This window comes from Macadamia integrifolia, unplaced genomic scaffold, assembly GCF_013358625.1.
Source record: "Macadamia integrifolia cultivar HAES 741 unplaced genomic scaffold, SCU_Mint_v3 scaffold1890, whole genome shotgun sequence".
NCBI classification, from domain to species: Eukaryota; Viridiplantae; Streptophyta; class Magnoliopsida; order Proteales; family Proteaceae; genus Macadamia; species Macadamia integrifolia.
The window spans coordinates 19752-25800 of record NW_024868405.1 but is presented as its reverse complement, the minus strand read 5'-3'; the positions used below and the strand labels follow the sequence as shown (position 1 = coordinate 25800).

Below are 6049 nucleotides of genomic sequence, written 5' to 3'. Positions count from 1 at the left end.
TTTTTGAGATTGAGGTGCTGATGTGGAGGGAGAGAAGAGGAAAATCGTGCAAGATGGGAGACCCAACGATTTTCTCTTTATTTTTTTAATTTTCTCTCTTATTTCCTATTTTTCCTCTCTTTTTCTCTCTCCTTCAAACTTTCGCACAACCCTTGGATGATTTCCTCTGCTTTCTTGAAGATTTGGATATCTTTGTTAATGATGTGGAGCAGAGAGACACGATTTGGATAGGATTTATTTTTCTTTTTTTTTTTTGTTTCCTTTTTCTCTCTCTTCTTGCGCAAGAAACCCCCCTTGGCCGAATTTCTCTTGCTGTGCTTTGACCAATCTTCTAATTTAATTGAAAATCTCCTCCATGCCCTTGGTCTTTAAGTGGTTCGAAAATAGAAGAGCAAAAAAAAGAGCTAAGAGGTTCAAACTTGAGACCTCCTAGTTAACATGAGATTTTTGCACACCACAACTAACCAACTACACTAAGTAGTTGTTGTTACAAAGAAAAAAAAGAATCTTCAATTATTCAAGGGGGTCCATCGATCCTTGTTGTGGAATATTCTTTTGTACCCCTAGGACAACGGTAGAAGGGTTGGCCTACATTTTGGTTCAGTTCTGGTCTATTATTCTTTTTCTGGTCCAAAAAGAATAATTGCGTGTATGGGTGCCAAAAAGAATGCGTACTTTTAATGCAACACATCCATCTTGCTCAAAATTTCGTCATCTTCATAGCCATGAAAAGAAATTGGTCCTCTTTATGTGTAAAATTAGAGATATGATGCCTAATAGTCCTTAAGGCATTTAAAATACAAAACCTACAAAAAGAGAGTAAAACCCAAGGTAGCTCCATTCTAAATATGTAAAATGCATGCTTTTATACCCTAGATTTCACACATAAATGTGCTCATCAAAATTCCCCCACACTTAGACTTTGCTAATCCATGAGCAAAACAAAAAGAAAAAGAATAAAAACTAAAAACCTAACTCACTTTCATAGGAATCACGATTGCACTTAGCATGTGCAACAAGCCTTTAAACCCCTAGGTCATCCCTAGTGGACGAGTTGTGTCTCGTGGGTGTTTGCAATGAATATACACCCAAAATTCAGAAAAAAAGAAAAACAAATCCTACCTTTGGTGAAAGGTAAGGGCCATACATATCCGAAGCAAAGATAATTCATCTTACACTTGATCTAGGGACCCCCACACTTGAATTTTTATTATCCCATATCGATTTCAGGCACAAACATATTTCTTAATTTAGAACTCACCTTGTCTCTTCCAAAACATCCTTATCTTAAGGCAAGACCACTTGTGAAGTAATAGGGAACCAAGGACTATGGCGTGGAGTGTTTTTGGCTAAACATATTAGCAAGACATTGATGAAATTTACATATACTTTTTGGCTGTGTGATTTTTTTCTTTGTAATAAACTCGATCCTACTCTACTACTGTTGGCCTGAATGACATGGTGGGGAGAACACCAGACACTTAAGTTACTATGTAGCTTTGCATTTTTCATATGCCCACATGGACAGTGATGCTAGAGTTCTTTAAGAAGTTTCCTCCCTAAGAATTTCGATCAAGAAACCACGCTTCCTGAGGCTCAATGCCTTTTCTAGTTCTAAGGAAATCAACTCTTACTTTTCATTTTTATAAATTTTCACACTTCATTTATAATTATGTATTTGTCAACACATGCCAAATTAAAAAAAAAGATCTCAACTCTAAATCAAGAGTACAAGGAACCCATAGACTTACATATGGTCCAACACCATAAAACAAGAGTTTCTTATTTTTCAAAAGAGAGTCCCATCTCAAGACACAGGATTGTTGCTTTTTTCTCAACAGAATTTTTATGTGTTCAAGATAGGTACCTTAGTAAAAAATTCTTACATTCATATATTAAGCAACCGAATGGTATGATCATTAACCAAAAGTCAAAGTAGGATTTCATCCTTAGCAAGCTCAAAAAAAAAAAAAAAAAAATAAAATAAAATAAAATAAAAAACAAAAAAAAAAATGGAAAAAGTAATAAACAAAAAAGAAACTGGTTTCCCCTCCCCCACACTTAAGTCATGCAATGTCTTCAATGCTTGGAAAGAATTAAAAGCAAAGACAATGTAAGGGGGTCATACGTGGGAAAGAGTTAGTCATTTAAGTAAAGAGGTTCATGGAGATCCATGACCTCTTCTAGAGCAGAAGATGACAACTCAATGAAGGGCTTTAACTTATGGGTGATCTCATATTTCTTCATGAGGGCCTCAAATGATCTATTGTAAAAATGCTTATCCCTGTCAAAAATGTAATAAATGATCCCATTATCCATCCACTTTAGAATTTCTTTTTGAATGGCTTCGATCATTACTAGGTTAGCTCTCCTCTGGGGTTCTGTTGAGGGTTTGGACCCCTCAATGAGGTGAATATGATGTTGGACAATAGAATGGCTAATTCCTTTGATGTCACTATGGTCCAACCTAGGGCTTCTTTATTGTATTTTAATACTTTAAGTAATTCCTCTTCTTGGCTAGAAGTCAAATCTGAAGAAATTATTACTGGAAGAGCTTGGTCAGACCCTAGGAAAGCATACCTCAAATCAGATGGTAGATCCTTAAGTTCTAGCTTAGGGGGCTCCACTATAGAAGGTTTAGGGATGGAATTGGAAGGGGGTCCTAAGGGCTCTATAGGTGGTTGGAGACTCCAAACCTCAGACATAATTCCATCATTAAAACCATCCAATTGTTCCATACACTCTTGAAATTTGGAATCAAAATCAATATCAAAATATGCCTCAATGGAATCTAGAATTTCCTGGAACATATGAACTTCCTTCTCATGGGTATTTGGTTGCTTACCTAATCTAAAGACATTAAAATCCATAGAAGTGTTGCCAAAAGAAAGTTTCATGGTACCGTTCCTACAATTAATTATGGCATTGCTTGTTACAAGGAATGACCTTCCAAAAATAATTGGGATTTAGTCCCCAATGTTGGTAACTGATTGGGTGTCTAAAACAATGAAATCAACAATGAATAAAAATTCTCCTATCTTAAGTAAGACAACCTCAATCATCCCTTTAGGAATCTTAACAGACCTATCTGCCAACTAAAGAGTAGTTCCAGTGGCTTTCATTTCTCTCAATCCAAGTTGTTTATACACATGGTAAGGTAAAAGATTCACACTTGCACCAAAGTCAAGTAAGGCATGCTCAATGTAGGTGTTGCCTATGACACAAGCTATGGTAGGGCTCCCTAGATCCTTATACTTGGCTGCTATATTATGGAACTAATGTTACCTAACAAGAATGTCTTTTTGGGCACACTCCTGATACGTTTATGAGTACACAAATCTTTCAGGACTTTTGCATAGGTGATAATCTGGGATATGGCATCCAAAAGAGGGATGTTAATTTCTACCCCTTTGAAGACTTCTAAAATTTTGTCCATGGAAGCAGTCTTCGTTTTGTTTATCAAGCAATTAGGAAAGGGGACAGGGGGAACATAAGGACTGTTAGGGTTTTGCTTTTTTTTTTAGAAGAATCATGTTTGGTATACTCAACCAAATCATCTTTAATTTTAGAAGAATCTTTAGATTCATCAGACGAACCTAGAACAAGAGGTGCACTTGTGTCCTCAAATGAAGGAGAATTAACAGGAGTAGTGGATAAGGAAGATTTAGGAACACTCTGTTGGTATTCTCTACCACTCCTAAGGGCATAAACAATATTACATTGGTTGGAGAGCCCTTGTTGGGTCTGACCTTGTACTACATTTAGTGGTGCATTAGTTGGTAATTGTGAACTAATATGCTAATGATGCCTAGGGTTAGGCTCTGGTTAACTGAGCAAAGTTCCCTTCTCCCTCCCACATAAAATTGAGACAACTTAGGTGAGTTCTTTCCTAAGATTTTGATGGCTTGTCATGAGGAGGGCCATATTCTTTTCCAAATCACGTACTCTGCTTGCCTCTCCAGTGTTGATAAACCTAAGGGGTTGCTGATAAGATGATAGGAGAGGGGGCCTAGGAAAACTAGTCTAAGGTCCTACATTTGGCCTAGGAAAACTATTTGGGCAAAAGGCTGTTGTGCAAAGGGAGGCCTTTGGGGTCCAGGTTGACTTTGATTATAGAAATTGGAAGGCTCTGCTTGGTTGCCCTGGCTCCAGGAGAAATTTGGGTGATTTCTCTATCCTGGATTGTAAGTGTTACTATATGGATTATTTAGATATAAGGTATTAATACTGTCATTGGAAGTGCCCCCAGAGGTGTTAGGGCATTCTTCTATCACATGTCTAGGGGACTGGCACCAAGAACACATCTTAACCATATTGACTAATTGTGGCTCTTTAGGAACAATAGCCTCAATCCTCTTGATAAGGTTATCCAGGTGGGCTTCCTTGGCTACTAACTTATCCACAAAATATCCTTTCCCTCCTATGGTTCTTTCACTCTCTTGGGTTGATTCCCACTCTTGGGTTTTGTCAGCTAAGTCAAGTAAGAATTCCCATGCCTTTTCTTCATCTGTAAAAGATGTGAATCCCTCAGGGCACATAGATTCTATCATTTACTTAGTTGGGTAATCAATACCCTCATAAATTATTTGGCATAAATATCATAAGTCTAGGCCATGGTGAGGGCATTTTTGAAGTAGATTCTTGAATCTCTCCATAAGTTTAGAAAATGACTCACTAGGCTTTTGCCTAAACTAAAGGATATCACTTCTAAGCTTATTAGTCTTGTGAGTTAGGAAAAAATTCTTGAGGAAAAAAACTGTGAATTTTTCCCATGTGGTTATGAAATTTGTGGGTAACCCTCCAACCACTTCTTAGCTTGGTCTTTCAATGTAAAAGTGATGAACCTAAGCTTAACAGCATCATCAAAAAGTTGTTGGATCTTAATTAGAACAGATACCTCTTCAAATTCCCTTAGAAATAGGTACGCATTCTCAAAGGTCAGCCCATGGAAGTGGGGCAACATAGTGATGAATTGAAATTTGAGCTCAAAATTATGGCCCTGGGCTTGTGGTATAATTATGCAGGAAGGTTGGGCTGCTCTAGTAGGGTAGAACCTATCTTTAAGAGATTTAGGTGAAGGATTTTGCTGTTGGTCTCCCATATTGAAAGATATTGATGAGAGTATAGGTATAGGGTCACTAGTTGATGGATTTCTTCTTTCTAACCGATTCTTAGTATTACATACCCACCTAGTACTTGTGCAACAGAAAATTACCCACAACTATAATAAGACAAGCACAAAAGAATGAAATTTTTTTCTTGATTTTTTAATTTTTTTTGGCTTTTTAGGAGCTTACCGGTAGGGATCCGGGGTTGTTCAATTCCTGAGGTACTACTACAGGGTGAAACTTGTCTTTACCTACGGTGAGGGTTGGCGACCTCCATTAATAAAGCTATTATTGCATGTTGTTCTTCTCAAGAATTAATAAAAGAAAAGAAAAAAGAAAACAAAGCAAACAAAGAACTCCGATTTACTAAAAGAAAACGAAGAATAACATGGAACGGTCTCCTTGGCAATGGCGCCAAAAAATTATTTGAAATTTAAAAGTAACCACAAGCATACAGACCAGTGTAGCTAACTGGTCGAACACAAGGATAGTAGCCACTTTATTTTAGCTTCTTTTAGTAATGCGAAAGTGTACCAATTAATGGTTGTGATCTACTTCTAACTACCGTCCTAAAACACATGCATCTAAAAGCGTCCTAACCAACACATCTAGGAAAATTGAAATTGCAATTGAAATTAAAAACATAACCATTCGTCACCTAGGAATTTAAAAACTCAAACCATGCAATTAAAAAGCAAATAACTGAAAGTAAAAGTTCTGAAATAAAAAGTGCAAAAAAATAAATAAATAAAATAAAAAAGGGAAATAAAGCTAGAGAGAGAGGCACATAAGTAGGTATCCCTACTTAGCCCGAGGGATGCACTATAAATAATATGAGCTTCCCTACTTAACTAGAGAGTACTCTTACAAGGGGTTTTCTACTTGGCTTTAGAGAAAATGATGCAATATAAATAATCAAAATAGAATGATGGTTCCATGGC

At 36.8% G+C, this 6049-nt stretch overlaps 1 non-coding gene across 1 annotated transcript; it reads left to right on the top strand.

Moving 5' to 3' along the window:
* The first annotated feature begins 4608 nt into the window (after positions 1 to 4608).
* On the top strand, positions 4609 to 4715 carry LOC122065135. Its single transcript, XR_006135929.1, has one exon. It is a non-coding gene; the product is annotated as a small nucleolar RNA R71 (small nucleolar RNA).
* The last annotated feature ends 1334 nt before the right edge of the window (positions 4716 to 6049 follow it).